General features: G+C 37.2%; 1 non-coding gene across 1 annotated transcript; it reads left to right on the top strand.

Annotated features, from left to right (window-relative positions):
* The first annotated feature begins 6319 nt into the window (after positions 1 to 6319).
* Positions 6320 to 6426, top strand: LOC145096431 (small nucleolar RNA R71). The gene has a single exon (XR_013703841.1). It is a non-coding gene; the product is annotated as a small nucleolar RNA R71 (small nucleolar RNA).
* Positions 6427 to 15956: the final 9530 nt, after the last annotated feature.

Genomic DNA, 15956 nt, shown 5'->3' with positions numbered 1-15956 from the left:
TAAGTCCTTCAAAAATGAAAATTTTTCGGTTGAAACCTCCATTTTCGCAACTTTTACAATTTTGACCCAAAATGGAAAATTTTTGCATCTTTGGTCCCTTTTTAATTGGAAAAGGATTTTTGACCCTTGAAATAGATTTGGTACGCTAGTAATCCCCTGTTTCACAGAAATGTGCAGTTTCAGCGCCTCCAACTCAAAAATTTCGCAATTTGGGGCTTTATTGGGCCGAAAAGCCCATTTTAGAGACTGTTTAGTCTCATCTCAACCTTCAGAATCTATATTTTGTCGTTTTGGGCCCCTTAGTTTTGTATTTTAGCATTTTGAGCCCAAAAATGGGTTTTAAGTCCAAAAATGTTCATATTAACCCACTTGGATATTTTTCTAGACTTGATTAGTGTGAAATGGTATAAGTTATACTTATTTCATTCATCATATTGTAGATCTCGGTTTTTAGGTTCTTTTGGCTAGTATAAACATCACAATCACATAAGACCATACATATAAGCATAAAAATCACACAAGGCATACATATACTCATAGATCTACACATTTGCTTGTATTCTCCCCCACAAAACTTATAAAAACCGAAAAAGAGGGGGTATGAAGCTCACCTTTGGGTGTGGTTTCGGTTTTTGGATGAAAATGAGAAGAAACTCGGTCTTAGCAACCTTCCTTGGAAGATTTCGAACTTGGATGCTTCTTAGGTGCTAGATCATGAGTTTGAATGAATTAAGAGGTGATTTTTGGATGAAATGAAGTAGCTAGCTTAAGGATATAAGAGATTTCTTACCTTAGATGATGATTTTTGTGTAAAAATCCCCTTGATTCCTTCTTAGATCTCGAAGTATAGATGAGTTATGAGAGTGTTTCCTTGAGAGAAAAGTGAGTGAAATGTGTGTGTGTGTGTGTGCTTGAACTTGGCCGAGAGCAAGAGAGAGAGGGAGAAAAAGAGTAGCTAGACTTGGAAGTATGTGACTGCATGGATGTTTGAGTCTTCATGCATGGATGTCCCTTGAACAAATGTGAGGTGTCACTCACAAAGTCAAACTCTCCTCTTCTTTTGGGCTTGGGCCGAGAATGGGGAGGGTGAGAGGAAGTTTTTGGGCTTTTTTCCCTTAAGCCCATGTTATAGCTAGGTTGGATGATTTTTGGCCAAAAAAAATATAAATATGATTTTTATGACCCATTAGGTTAGATTAGGTTAATTATGGTCCAAAATGGTTCATATAATTAATCTATCTCATTCTAGGCCCAATATGGCCCAAAATATTGAATTAAATGGAAGTGGGTCCAATTAGAGCCCATTTGAGAGTTCTAAGCCCAAGATAGCCAAATTGGAAGCTTATTGGTCCATTGGGCCCAATAAGGAAGTCCTAGTCCAAAATGGAGTTAAACAAGAACTTCTAGGGTTTCCAATTGCTTAATGACTATTTAAATTGCTTGCATGGGTGTTTGATTGAAATTTTGCTGACATAGAGTATGCATCATTCATGCTCTTATGTTTTTGATTCATAAATTGGTTTAAGTGTTGGTTACAAGGCACAAAAATTCCTAATTGTGACAGATAAATCTCAAGAACTTCCCATAGCTTCTAGAATTATTCACTCATGTCCCTTAGGACCGGACTCGACACCTTAACTCTAAACTTCGCCCTTTCTTGACTCTTTTCCACTCTTTTTTTTTCTCTCAAACTCTAAACCCTTTATGCAAGCATTCCTAATCCAAAATCTGAAAGACACCAAGGCAAATCAAACATCAAGCATATAACGTAAAGTCTTAACTAAGAATTCAAAACACACCAAACAAAACAAAAACAAAAATAAATTATTCAACAAAGCATAAAAAAAAACTAATCATCCTCCTCCTCCTCATCATTTCCATGTGCAGCCTTGCTCCCACCAGCTCCACTCCGCCTTTCATTAATGATCTCGTTCCAAGATGGTATGTAGGGGAAGTTACCCCCATCAATGTGTGGAATATGAAAGTGGTCAAAAAGCCGCACATGGGATTCATTGCTGAAATTGATACCCCTCGCCATTTGGTCTTGTAGCCTCCGCATCTCGACATTGTACCAATCCATTGGTACTTCATCATTGTCCACCGGAATCACCAACGGTTCTTCTTCCCGCTCACGTCTCGATCTAACCCTCCTTCCCGTTGCCTCGGGCACGACCACCGGATCGTCATGCGGGATAGCATAATGACCACCGCCATAATCTTCAATAATTCTTGCCCTCCGAAAAAGAATAGGATTAAAGGGAGGGGCAGGAATCATTGTCATCAAGTTCCATGCACCGCGGGTCATCAACCCATAGGAGTTGGCTAACCGGGTCACGAACATTCCACCGTTAATCTTGGAGGTTTTCCGGTCCTTGACCGCGCCCTCCGCCAAGTAAGAGACCAAACACCATGGAATGTTGCAGAAAGTGTCGGGCGTGATGATACTCCAAAGATAAAACACATCAAGGTTGGAAACCTTGTCTTCATCCTTCCTTTGATTGATCGTAGTGCAGATAAGGCGGTGTATGAGGCGGTGTGTGGGTGACCTAATGCTCCCTTCTTGAGCCGATTTCGGAATATATAATTTGTTGGCGATTGTGTTCCACCAACCAGTACTTGTAACACCGTCGGGGAACACCTTATGAGATTGTTCCAAGAAGGCGCGGAAGACAGAGTAGTGACCAATGGTCGGTCATAAATCCCCAACCGGCATGCGAGATCAATGACAGAACATTGATGGAATTCGCCCCCAAGACAAAAACTAAAACTCTCTGGGTGGTAGAAATCATCTCCTCCTCGGAAAGATACCGTGGAGAAAATTTCCCAGCAGATTTCTCGAAACACCGGCTCTTGAATTCTACAAACCCGGCTCCATCCATCACATATAATTGACTCCCCATCGTAAGTAAATTCCTTAAAATGGTAAGGCGCCAAATCTTTCTCATATCAGAAATTCTTTAACCAATCCCAGTCAATCCTATTAGGTACATAAACCTCCTTCTTCCTGACCTCAACCAACCTCTTCCTCCATTTTGTCATCGTGGAAGCAGATTCAATCTGAGGGAAATTTAACCAAGGAAAATCTCCTTGGTTTCCACGAGAGCTTCGTCCTCTTGAAAACATTGTTCCTGCAAAACAAAGAACAAACAACCCAGAAGATAGAAAAAAAACATCAAAACAGATTCCATCTGGGTCCCCGACTAGACTCGTCGAGTCCGTGAATGACTCGGCGAGTCGGATGAACTGCGCGAGTCAGTCGACAGGTCAAGCGAAATTCGACCATAAAAACTCGAAATTTTTTTCAAGGGTTTTGTCCATGGACGTTCCTAAGATGTATTAGAGCAAGAATAACCATCCAAAACAACGCAATTAATACAAAATCAAAACCCTAAAAATTCACTAAACTTCAAAATCGGATATTCTATGAATTTGGTACCTTAGAACATTAAAAAATCATGACTTTAACAGATTTATGGAAGAAATTAAGTACCTTCGGTGATGAAATTCGAGAATTTTGAAGAAGTTGATGAGTGCTTGAGAGAGAAAGCAAGAGGGGCGCACGGCGAGTCTGGAGGAAATATGATCTCATTAGGGTTAAAAAAACCTAGTTTTACTAGATGTAAAAATTATTTTTTAATTAATTTTTTTTTCTGTAAATAAAATCGACTCGTCAAGTCAGGGTCAGACTCGGTGAGTCTGGTCGCGAGTTGAAACTCATCTGGAATCTGAATAGACTCATCGAGTCAGGGTCAGACTCGGTGAGTCACTTGCAAACAATTCAAAAATTATATCATGTTGTCATTTATTCATAAAAAATTGCATTCCACCCCACACTCAGCCCATACACACTCTCAAGAAGTCATGTTTGATGATTTAGAAGATGAAAATAAAATCCTAAAATCAAAAATCAAACAAAACTAAAACGAGAAAGATAAAAGAAAGAAAACTCTAATAACGGGTTGCCTCCCGCCAAGCGCTTCTTTTTCAAGGATTCGTTAGTTGGACTCCTTCCCATCTATGTTTCTGCATTTTCCTGCATCGGGAATGCACGCCTAATCTTTTGTGGTTTATACTTTGTCTTGTAAGCGTGTATCTTCTTCTTGTATGCCCGTCTCAATTCTTCTCTCTTTTTTCTTGTAGCATCATCTTCAGCTGCATGAATTTACCTTTTCCTCACCTTCTTCTTCTTTACCCCATTCTCTTGCACCCTCTTTTGCACTCCTCCTTCTTTAAACTTCATTACTTCATAATCGGTCAAAACTCGGGCTCGAGGTTTGGTCATGAATGGGTTATCAGCATCATCTTTCCTAACCCTTGCATTTTCCTCTTCTCCAAAGCTTGCCTCCTCTTCAAGTGGAATGTCTTCATCTTCTTGCATTATTGTATCGAGGCATGCTACTTGAACGTGTTTAAAATCATCATATTCTTTAACAATTCCGCCTTCTGCTGCTTGATCTTCTAAAGAATTAGGAAAAATCTTCATGTCCAGAACATGCAAGGAGCTGGTAACAAGCAAGTCAAGGCTGTCTTCTTTTCTACACTTTTCAACGAGACTCGTCGAGTCTATTAAAGCGACTCGGCGAGTCGGAGCGTATTCCATAAAATCCTTCGTTTCTTCTGGATCAACTCCCCCAAGCAACCTCTCCATCTCTTCTAAGTCTTTATCAGCATCAAAGTTTTCTTCAGACGATAGCAAAAAGTTATTTTGGATCTTCTTCTTGCAAGAGTTGCAAGTTCTTTTTGTAGTATTTCATCATCTAAATCAATGAAGGAAACTTCTTCTTTTCTTGCTTCTTCTTGCTTAATCTCTAGTAGAGCTTTAAACACTGCTGACTCATCTCCTACCCTCAATGTTAATGTGGACGCGCATACATCTATCAATGCGCATGTGGTATTCAAAAATGATCTCCCCAAAATAATTGGAATTTCAGGGTCTTCTTCCATATCAAGCACTACAAAGTCCACGGGGAATATAAATTTATCCACCTTAATGAGGAGATCTTCACAAACACCTCTTGGACGAATAATTTTCTTATGCGCTAAATGAATCTTCATATTAACAGGCCTTGGCTCCGGTAAATTCAGCTTCTTGAAGAAAGAAAAAGGCATTAGGTTAATACTTGCACCCGAATCGGCCAATGCTTGACTAGCAAGTATATTTCCAAATTGACAAGGAATTGTGATGCTTCCCGGATCGTACTTCTTTTCTGGTATTTCACTCAATACTATCTCCGCGACTTCAGCCAAATATTTTCTAGCAGCAAAGAGACCCTTTTGCAAGTTCAAATATTTGGGTGTTTGAAGCATCGTTTCAACAAATGGAATGTTGACTTGAAGGGATTTAACATGTTCCATGAAAGCTCTATATGCTTTAACCTTTTCATCAGGTATGGCTCTGATTGGGAATGGCAAAGGAGGGTTGTAAGGCTTTAAGGAAACAGCAGATTTGTGATCAGGGCATCGACTCGACGAGTCTGGTCGGGTTTAGCTGAACTCGACTCTTCTGTCTTTTCTGCATTCACCTTAGTTGAGACCTTCTGGTCATCGTAGTGAAAGTTTTTCCATAGTTGGAGGTTATGGCATTCACATTCTTCATTCTTGGATTATTCTCGGTTTTACTTGGAAGTTCACCCAGTCTTCTCTCGTTCACTTGATATGCAAGTTATCCTAGCTGTTTCTCAATGTTGAGAATAGATGCTTGCTGATTCCTAAGTATAGTTCTGGTCTCTTGTATAGCAGCATCATGATCATTATGTCTTTTCTTGGACGCGGCTATAAATCTTGTGAACATTTCTTCTAAGTCGGCTCTCTTTTCCACCACCAGCTCTTCCTTTTGATAGAAACCCCTCTCTTTCTGCTTCTATTTCTCCTCCTTTGCCTTTTTGTATTCTTCATACGGGAGCCATTCCTTCTTGGGTTTCCGCGAAGTCTCATCGTATCTATCGCCGCTTGAGTAGAACACTTGTGCCCTCTTGTTTCCATTTTCATCCAAGTCACAATCCTTCGTGAGATGAGGTCCTCTACAGTTCTTGCATCCAACTCAAATATCATGGATTGTTTGATCCATTTTTGTCATCCTTCTATCTAAACTATCGAGCTTAGCCATCATCGCCGCCATGCCATCATTGACCGAGTTCACTACCCCCGACTTACTTCATTTCTTGGGTTGTGGTATTCTCTAGAATGTTTAGAGAATTCTTCAATTAATTCCTTGATTACCGGGGGTGCCTTCTTTGTGAGCGGGCCTTGCGAGTCGAGCAATTGCCTTGTGGTAACATTGACTCCATCATAGAAGATGGAGACTCCTTTTTGGCTATTAAGGTCATGGTGTGGGCAATTTCTAAGAAGAACTTTGTACCTCTCCCACGCCTCATAAAGGGACTCTCCGGGTTGTTGCTCGAAGTTGGCAATAGCTTTCTTCAACTTGGCTATTTTAGAAGGCGGGAAAAATTGGTCTATGAATTCTTCTTTCGTCTTAGCCCATGTGGTGACCGACCCGGGGGGAAGTGACTTGAGCCAATCCTTTGCAGCACCCTTGAATGTGACTGGAAGCATAAGAAGTAGCTGGGTCTCCCGTGGCACATTTGGAACATTAAAGTAGTCAGCCACATCATTGACTTCATCCAAGTGCTTGTAGGCATCTTCGTGGTCTTTTCTATAGAAGGGAATCTCCTTGAGTTGAGTGAGTATGTGGCCCTTTAGCTCGAAAATAGCAGTAGCGGGAATTGCGGGTTGCACAAGTCCTGGGCCAATATCGTCACGTATCCTCTTCTTCCATTCCCCCATGGGGACTTCATCGATATTAGCCATAATAATAGCTAAATCATCCTTAAAATCGGATTTGTGCTCGTATGTAGGTTCTTCTTCTTCCTCGGTCTCGTACTCGGTGTCTTATTTAATCGGGTCTTCGATTGCTACAGAGGCATTGGATGCTCCTGATTTACTGCTCTTTTTCTTGCTAAAAACAGACTTGAGGTTCTTTAGTGGTGAATTCTTTGAAGAAACGGATTCTCCAACGGATTTTCCTTTGTTCCTCCTTAGTGCGGATTCCGGGTCTTCGAGAGGAGGGACCAGAGGTGTATCAGATCCTCGGGTTATGAAACAACTGCAATTAAAACAAGAAAAACGCGTAAAAAGAACAAAAATAAAATAAAAACTAAAACTGTGAATCAGCGATGGACTCGCTAGTTGCTTCGAATGCACTCGGCGAGTTCAAGGCAAAAACAAAAAATTTTCTAATTACTTATTAAAACGGATATTTATTAAAACTTATACTAACTACTAATTTTCCTAAGAGTTAACTTTGTGTAAGAGAAATCCCACACAAAGGATCGATAAAAATAGAAATTAATGCTAATTTAGAACCGTTCCCCAGCAACGGCGCCAAAAACTTGATGTGTGTAAAACTCAACTAGTTTTAAACCTACTTTTAATTATAAAATGAACACACAAAGGCAGTGGACCTATCAATTATCGTGAAGCTAAATAAGTAGGGTATCGAACACAAGGAACGGTAAATTAAAACTAAAGACTAATTTTATCTAAATTAAATAATAAATAGGGGTTTTCTCTAGTTTTACAAGACTAGAAACTTACTAATATTACTTAGGCTGAAAACTAGAAAAGCAAAGTTTTAACTAAATTCAATAACGAAAGGAACTTCTGTTTAGTTCAACTCAATTGATCCTATGGTTGATATTATGGTAATAGTGCAATGGATTAATTCTTCTATTGGCTACCGATTCAAGTGATTAGCTTTGCGTTTGCTGCACTAATCCGTAGAGAACAAACTAACTCAAACAGTGATCAGTTGTCTAATTTAATTTAATTCACTAGATTATTTATTCGGGTTAATTTAGACTTGTAATAGCTAACTAATTTGGTCCTTTAGTTAACCTCTTGTTGATGGTCATCATACAAGCTCACACATGAATTTACCTAATTTTCTATTAATTCTAGTTTCACATTCGTTATTCCTAGACATATGATAAAGTGGTCACATAAACATATGAGGTTGACAATTAAAAGATGTTCATACTATTTAATTATCTTCCTATCAACAGAAAAATAGTTATCATTCACACACAAGGTTCTTTAACAAGCTAAATCAACAAAATCACCAATATTGAATTAATCCTACCAATAATCAAACCATAGTCTCAATTTTGTATCCCCAAACAAAAGTTTAAGAGTTTTAGCTCATGATTAAGGTAATTAACAGCAATAAAACGAATTCTAATTGTCTAACCATGATTGAAAACAATAGATTAAGAATAATGAAGAGAATTTGTCTCAAATCTCCTTTGGAATTGAATTCTAGGTTGTATCTTCGATCTCTAGGATTCTTCTGACTCTCCAATCGCAGCTCTTCTCTCCAAAAAGGTTCCAGAATACCTTATGTCGATCTGGACAGCTGTTTTTATAGATTCGAACCGACTCGCCGAGTCCAAGACCGACTCGTCGAGTCCATCCCTTAATTCCCATACAGGGTAAGTCACGGAGTCTTTATCCTCTCGAATCTTCGATGAGACTCGCCGAGTAGTCGACCCTACTCGCCGAGTACCTTGCATTTTTGGTGTTTTTCTTCTTTGTTCAACCCCCGAGCTCCCAAACCGCATCTCCTGCTTCCGAGCTTCGCTTTTGGACTGAAAACAAAATTCAAACACTTTTAAGTATCTTTTGTCCATGATATGCAATAAATTAGCTAATAAATGATAAAAATCTATACTTATTATGAGGCTAAATATGCAAATATCAGGCCCCAAGCACCTTTGAAAGTAAATAAAACACCTTTTATTTAAACACCATATTGATCACTCATTATTCATTGTATAATGTTTCGAATAATCAACTTTATACTTGAATCTAAAACAATAGTCATGCCATGCTCCAAGCATGCACACTATGTTTGTCCAAACAATAGTCATGCCATGCTCCAAGCATGCACACTATGTTTGTTCAAACAATAGTCATGCCATGCTCCAAGCATGCACACTATGTTTGTTCAAACAATAGTCATGCCATGCTCCAAGTATGCACACTATGTTTGTCACACCCCAAAACCGAGAACAGCGAAAACGATCTGGGGCGGAGGACGTCGTGTAAAGTATCACAAAACAGTATAATAGCAAACAAGCAAACAACATCATCCATTGCATTAAATATATAATTTTAATACGAGTGTTTTCTGTACAGTTATAGACACCAAAAAATGTAAATCAAAATAATAAGATGAGTCTTGAATGCGCTCCATCTTTTCAAAAGCTGTCCTCGGTACCTGTCTACTGATGACCTGAGAATACAAGTTATTTTGAAAGAGTTTATTAGCATTAAAGCTGGTGAGTTCATAAGTATTTAGTGTCGGTGTTTGTATCAAAATGTTTGAACGTGGTTTGATGTACGAGTTTGTAAATGTTTGTAATAAAAACTATGTAAATGTTTGTAAGTGTTTGTAAAAGTTTGAATCTCCTAGAAAATCCTATATTTCCTACTAAAAGTAGCCTTCTACTAAGGCATAACAGTTTTGTATGATCGCTTCTTGTAAAAGTGTGTAATTTTCCCAAGTGTAACTATCATTATCATAATATAGTTTGTACATTAATGTTTAAGTGAAATTATCAATAAATATATGTAAAGGGTAAATTAATGTAGTACTGTAGTGTTGTATTATAGAAACTACTGCTGTACTAACTACCTTAAACCGGATTTATATCAAGGTATTATGTGATTAATTGTACCATACTATCGACTATGTAACACGACAATGTAGGTCGTAAAAAGGTATGACGTTTGGCACCCACCGACCTGCAGGTCCGACTGTAGCTAGTAGCAAGGTGTAGGATAGTCAATCCAGTATAGATCTATACGCAAACTCACGCTCTCCCTTCAAGAGACTCTGGCTACAACTCGGGCCATGACATTGAAGGCATGCTCCGATACAGTGGATCACATTTATGTTAAAGTATTCATGTATATGTAATGTATTGTTACTCGTTCTAGTATTGTTGTATATGTTCTCTTTCTAGTATAGTTGTATATGTTCTCCTTGTAGTATAGTTGTATATGTTCTCATAGTAATATAATGTATTTGTTCTCGTAGTAATATGTACTGACTCATGAATGAACTGACTCATTGTATGTTTCATTGTTCTAGCAATAGTATTAGTATCCTTCTGTGCTACCCCTATGGTAACTTACTAGTGATGTAACTGGTACGTATGAACATGGAAGTATACCCTTGCTACCCAAGGGTATTGAATGAACTGGAAGAACCTTTATGACTATATATTATGTACACATGATATATAACTAATATTTAAACGACCTTCGGACGGATACCCGATACCCACCAGACCACATCTCAACGGCGAAAAGGAAATAAGGCGGGCAGGCCTTCATAAGCCTTTTAAACATTGCTTATATAACTATACATACATAGACATGCAATTGATAATAAGTATAACATAGCTTAAGTAAATATATTTCATAAGTATAAGAGTTTGTAAAACAGTTTGAAGCAAATCAGTTTGAACGGTTTTGTAGTTATTAATCACATGTGATTGATGTAATAACTATAAGTATTCAACTTGTATTCCCCCCCCCCATAAAAGCATTTAAAAACATTTAAACCATTGATTAAGGGGTATGAACTCACCTGCAGTGAGTGGTACGGATGAACTAAAGACGTAGGATTGCTAGGTGTCAAGTGAAGTCCTGAACACACTCTATGATCCTAGTTAACATATAATCACACATATATGTACCCAATTAGTTTTAAACTACTAATTGATAATGATTAGACCTCCTAGAACATGCTAAACACCTTACATAAGTTTTATTAGCCCTAAGGATGGCATCTTAGTGGTTGTAGGTCAAGGCTAGGGGGTTTAGGGTTCCAAAGGACCCCATTTTTGAGTTTACTCTCCAAGAACCAACACACAAGGAGTTTATGGTCGTAAACCCTTGAGTTTACGGCCGTAAGCTCCTAAGCCTTAGGTTATTTGGTGCTTTGAAGCTTTACATGATCCCTAGAAGCATTTCTACTTGATGGTTTAATCCTTGGAAGGGTTTAGGGCATTAATACACTCCCTTGAGGAGTTTACGGCCCCAAGGCCATTTCCTTTTGGGTTTACTGCCGTAAACCCATATGGAAAGGGGCATCTTTATGTTTTCAAATCCCATGCTCATCTAGGATAGGTTTTAGACAATTATCTAAGGCTAATGAAGGCCTTAGGCACACTTTGGTACCCTTATTTGATGTTCACAGCCCAAGAACCAAAACCCTTAGAGATTACGGCCGTAAGCTCTCATGGGGATGGGTTTTTGGTGATTCCAAGTCCCTAAATTAACTAGGAGTGAATCTAGGCTAGTTTCCAAGTCTTTTCGAGGGTTTAAAGCACCTTTTGGCCCTTGAGTTTGGAGTTCACGGTCCAAGAACTTATTGGGCCGTGAACACCTTACTCTTGGTGTTATTGGGTGTTTTCTAGTCCCACATACCCTAAGATATGAGTCTAGGCCAGTTTCATTGCACAAGGAAAGGACTAGGCACTCATTTGTCCCTTAAAGAAGGGTTTACGGTCCAAGATGTTCTTGGGCCGTAAACTCTTTAATCTTGTTGTTTTGATATGATTTCTAGGTTATTAAGCACATAATAAGCTATATAATACAACTAGATGGAAGTACTCACGTTTTGGGACGAAAGTCTAAAGATCCGTGAGAGAGAATTCTGCTTTTCTCTAGTTGGAAATGTAACAAATGAATAATTATGGCTCAGAACCATATATATACTCCTGGGGTTTTTGGCAGAAAATATTTTATTCAAGAAATGAACTCTAATATCATAGAGTTTTGAAATAACAGAGTTGCACAAAACCCTAATGCATCCTCTCTCCTGATATCTATTTAAGTGTAAATCTTGAAATACTCAAACTTATTCTAAAAAGTCTGAAAATTTACAGTAACTGTTCTGACTTCTATTGACTTGATATTGTTTGTACAGAATAGAAATTTCGGGTTGTCACAATGTTTGTCTATGATCCTTACTTTGTGAAATAGACCAATTGAACATGATTCCAATGATACTCATTTCACAAGCCCAAATCCTTATCATAGATGTAAGCATTCCAAATTCCTACCATTTACCAAAATCTTAAACATATATGCATTGATCCTCTTGTAATGACTATGAACAAAAATCACAAATATTTGGCAACAAACATTTACAATATATTCCAATGGTGAGCAATTCCATGGAAACAAAGTCTCAAATTCAAAATACATTCCTTTGAACATCCTTCTTGCATTAAGTTTTCTAATCTTACACAGATTTAATGAATAACTTCCTCCTATAGAAACATTTCCACATTCCCATTTTGACTATCACTTCTGAACAAGAGTTGCCTCCTTTCAGAATATGTCAATATGGTCCTTTCCAAAAATTTACACCATACTTTAATTGTCCATGAGCAATCAATCTTTGGTAAACCTCAGATTGTCCCTGAAAATTGCTTAATCATTTTAGTCATATCCAATTCTAGACCTTTTCCCCTCTTAATGCCCTAGGCATTTGGAAAATTTAGAAAGGATAAATATTATAGCACATGTAACCGATCCTATACCCGAAGCATACGGGACACGATTCGTGATGTCTCACATAAAAACATGATCCTAGACCAATATTTTGCTACAATATTTTTTTTATTTTCCATGTTTTGATAATTCGACTATGAAGATGGATGCCGTAATCATAATCGAATTTTGAGAACGCAATATATATAGAATTTCCTTATGTTGAACCATTCCAACATAAAATTCATATATATATATATATATATATATATATATATATATATATATATATATATATATATATATATATATATATCCTTGACTAAAGATGATTAAAAATCTCAATCTAAACTTTTAGAATTGAAATGAAGTATAATTTCCTCTCCCTTAATTATGGCAAAACAACTTTTCCCAATTGAAACTTTTGTTTTCTATAATTAACATTGCTAACTTGCAACACTTAACATAATAATCATGCTCCCACTAACATGATAATTATTAACATAACACTTATGTTCCCACTAGCTTTAACATGTATCCAAAAATTAGCTGGACTTCTAGAAATCAATACTTTATTGACTTTTTACCAAAGTTTAGATTTCTGATAAGAGATGCTTTGATAAAACTTTATCAAAATCATACACCTTTTCTTAGATAGCTCACATGTGTGTCTAAACAATTTGTATAACTATGAAAAGGGATACCGTAATCATAGTCTCAATTGTTTAGACCTTTGTCATTTCTCACAAGTCCATGTTAGTGTGTCGGTTAACCACACATGCTCCACTAACGACTTTAAGAATGCAAATATCACAACTGTTATCTACTTAAAATCTACTTATAAAAGTGTTTCCACACCATCATTTCCATGAATATGAGAGAAACCTTATGACACTTAGATTTTATGGTGTATGTGTTCTTATCCATGTGAATTTGTCATAACCACAAGAGGAGGTTAGTGACAGATCCAAACTCATATGGACTGAACTTGTTCAATCTTAGCTTCTTGCTACCTGGCAGCACAAAGGCCTACCAATGCTTCCAAGTAGTTATGCAAACAACTGAGAGCTCATAGAACTCACATGCATAGTCAACTTTAATTGTAATGGGCACAGAAACAAGAATATGTCAACACGATAGGTTACAAACCTCAAGTCGTGTGCTAGTGATAAACAACAAGTTTTATTCTTGATTAGTTCTTGAAACTTTTTCAAGATCCTTAAGACTCCCACTGACCTTTTGACATATAATATTCTCTTGTCAAGAACCATTCCTTGACAAAGCAAATATTCAAGAGTTAGTGTGGAATCTTATCAAGACAAACTCTTAACACAATTGGCCTTAGTTGGTCTTTGTTTTATCCAAAACATCACAACTTATCAATTTCAAATGTACAAGAGTAAGAAAACATTTTACTCTACATTTGACAAGTGTTATAAACCTTCTAAAGATTATGTCACTCAAGTTACAATCTTGGAGTATGACTCTAAGACTTGTTTTGGAACGAAGTATGATTTATCTTTTAATTCAACCATTTCAACGATTCACGATTCCTCTTCTTAGTAAAAAAATGCACTAAGATGTCCTTAGAGGATTAGTTGTGATATGGTATCTAATTACTATGATAATCACAAAACATGATACTAAAGTACTCTCCTATTTTTTCAGATTTGAGAAACTTTTATCTTCTGCCTAATTTGATTCTTGTCATTCGTTCTGCCATACATTGAAACTTTTCCAATGTTTCAGAATTATACTTAAACTTGTAAGTATAACCATATTTACTAAACTTTAGTAAATCATGACTAATAGTCTTATCTATCTTTGTGGTGGACGTAATCAACACACAACCAAGTGTACCCGATCTCCTAGTCCTTCACTTGACTCAAATATACATGTGAACAAGGAATTAGTTTTAATTTCCCAAAGATGAAAATTCTCATTCATCATACAATAAGTTTATATCCAACTGAAACTTGGGTGATGATAATCTTTTCTTATTTGGTAAATTATGATACTACAACAAATGAAAGAATCAAATCCATTTTCCAATGTTGCTATCAATGGAATCATATAAACAACAATTTTTTTCACAAATTCCATTGTAAGGAAATTTAAAATAAATAAAATCAAAACTTTTCTTTTATAACTTGCGGAAAATGAATACGAAAACTTACAATGCAAATGAATATGAAAACTATGTTGTTATCTATTCCTAAGCAATCGTTCATAACTCTTAAGCAGCAGCTCAAAATTCTGATCTTCGAATCATGCGATCGAAATCCATCTCCTCGCTATCACAATCAGCTTACTCTTCTTTTAATCTTCCTTTCTTCGATTCTACAAAACATCAAAATGTGACCTAGTCACATCATGTAATAAGAATCTCCAAATAGGAACTTAATAGAGTCAGATAATGGACTTTACCTGAAGCTGTTGGATTAGTGTCTAAGCCTGTAACTATATTTGGTAAGTACTTGACCCGATTGCGCATGGTCCTTTTGGGTTGCCTTCACCAAAGTAACTTGACAGGGTGATTTATGAACAGAGAGGTTAATATGGTTTATTAATATATTATATGAATAACAGATTAACAGAGAAATCATATAGTTTAATTAGTATTAGACAAGAATTAATTAAGAATTAATTCTGTGACTAAAAGACATTAATTAATTAAAGGGGGCTTAAACTGTCAAATGTATGAAACTTGAGTATTGGGCTGAGCAGCCTCATGGATTAGGCATGGATGAAATTAGGGGTGTGTCCATCTTAATTTCGGCTATAAGGGCCCTATTCCAGAAGCTTCCTTGGATTGCTTAAGCCCTAAGCTGTGCATTAGGGTTTAGACTGAAACCCTAGCAGCACCAGTATAAGTAAGACCCCACAACATTCAACTTTCGGCCACTTGAGCCCTAAGAGTCTCCATAGCCGAAATTATGCCTCTCCCCTCTCTCCAATATCATCATCTTGCTTGTGTGGTGTTTATAAGCCATTAGAGGAGGGACATTTGTGACTCTAAGCTCCAAGATAAGAAGATTCAAGCCATAGTCCAAGATGTAATCATCTAGATCTGTTTTCTTATGATAACTTCGAAATATTTATGCTAGATCTAGGGTTTATAAGTCTTGGATGAATTGCATGTACAATAGAGAAACCTAGATCCAAACTTCAGGTTTTACATGAGCATATAGGATGTTATTTTGTGTAAACCCCATTAGTGGTATCAGAGCCTTGATTGGTTTCTACTATATTGATGCCTTGTATGTTCATCCTCTCTAAAATTGTTTTTTTCTACCCTCTGCTCGACCTAACTCGGCGAGTCACTAGCTGCACTCGGCGAGTCGGCCCAACATGGCGAGTCCAGTTAGTGACTCGGCCAGTCGGGGAGT

Source organism: Lactuca serriola, chromosome 3 (genome assembly GCF_051521515.1).
Source record: "Lactuca serriola cultivar US96UC23 chromosome 3, Lser_US96UC23_V15, whole genome shotgun sequence".
NCBI classification, from domain to species: Eukaryota; Viridiplantae; Streptophyta; class Magnoliopsida; order Asterales; family Asteraceae; genus Lactuca; species Lactuca serriola.
Note: the sequence above shows the minus strand (reverse complement) of the source record. Positions and strands in the feature narration are given on the sequence as shown.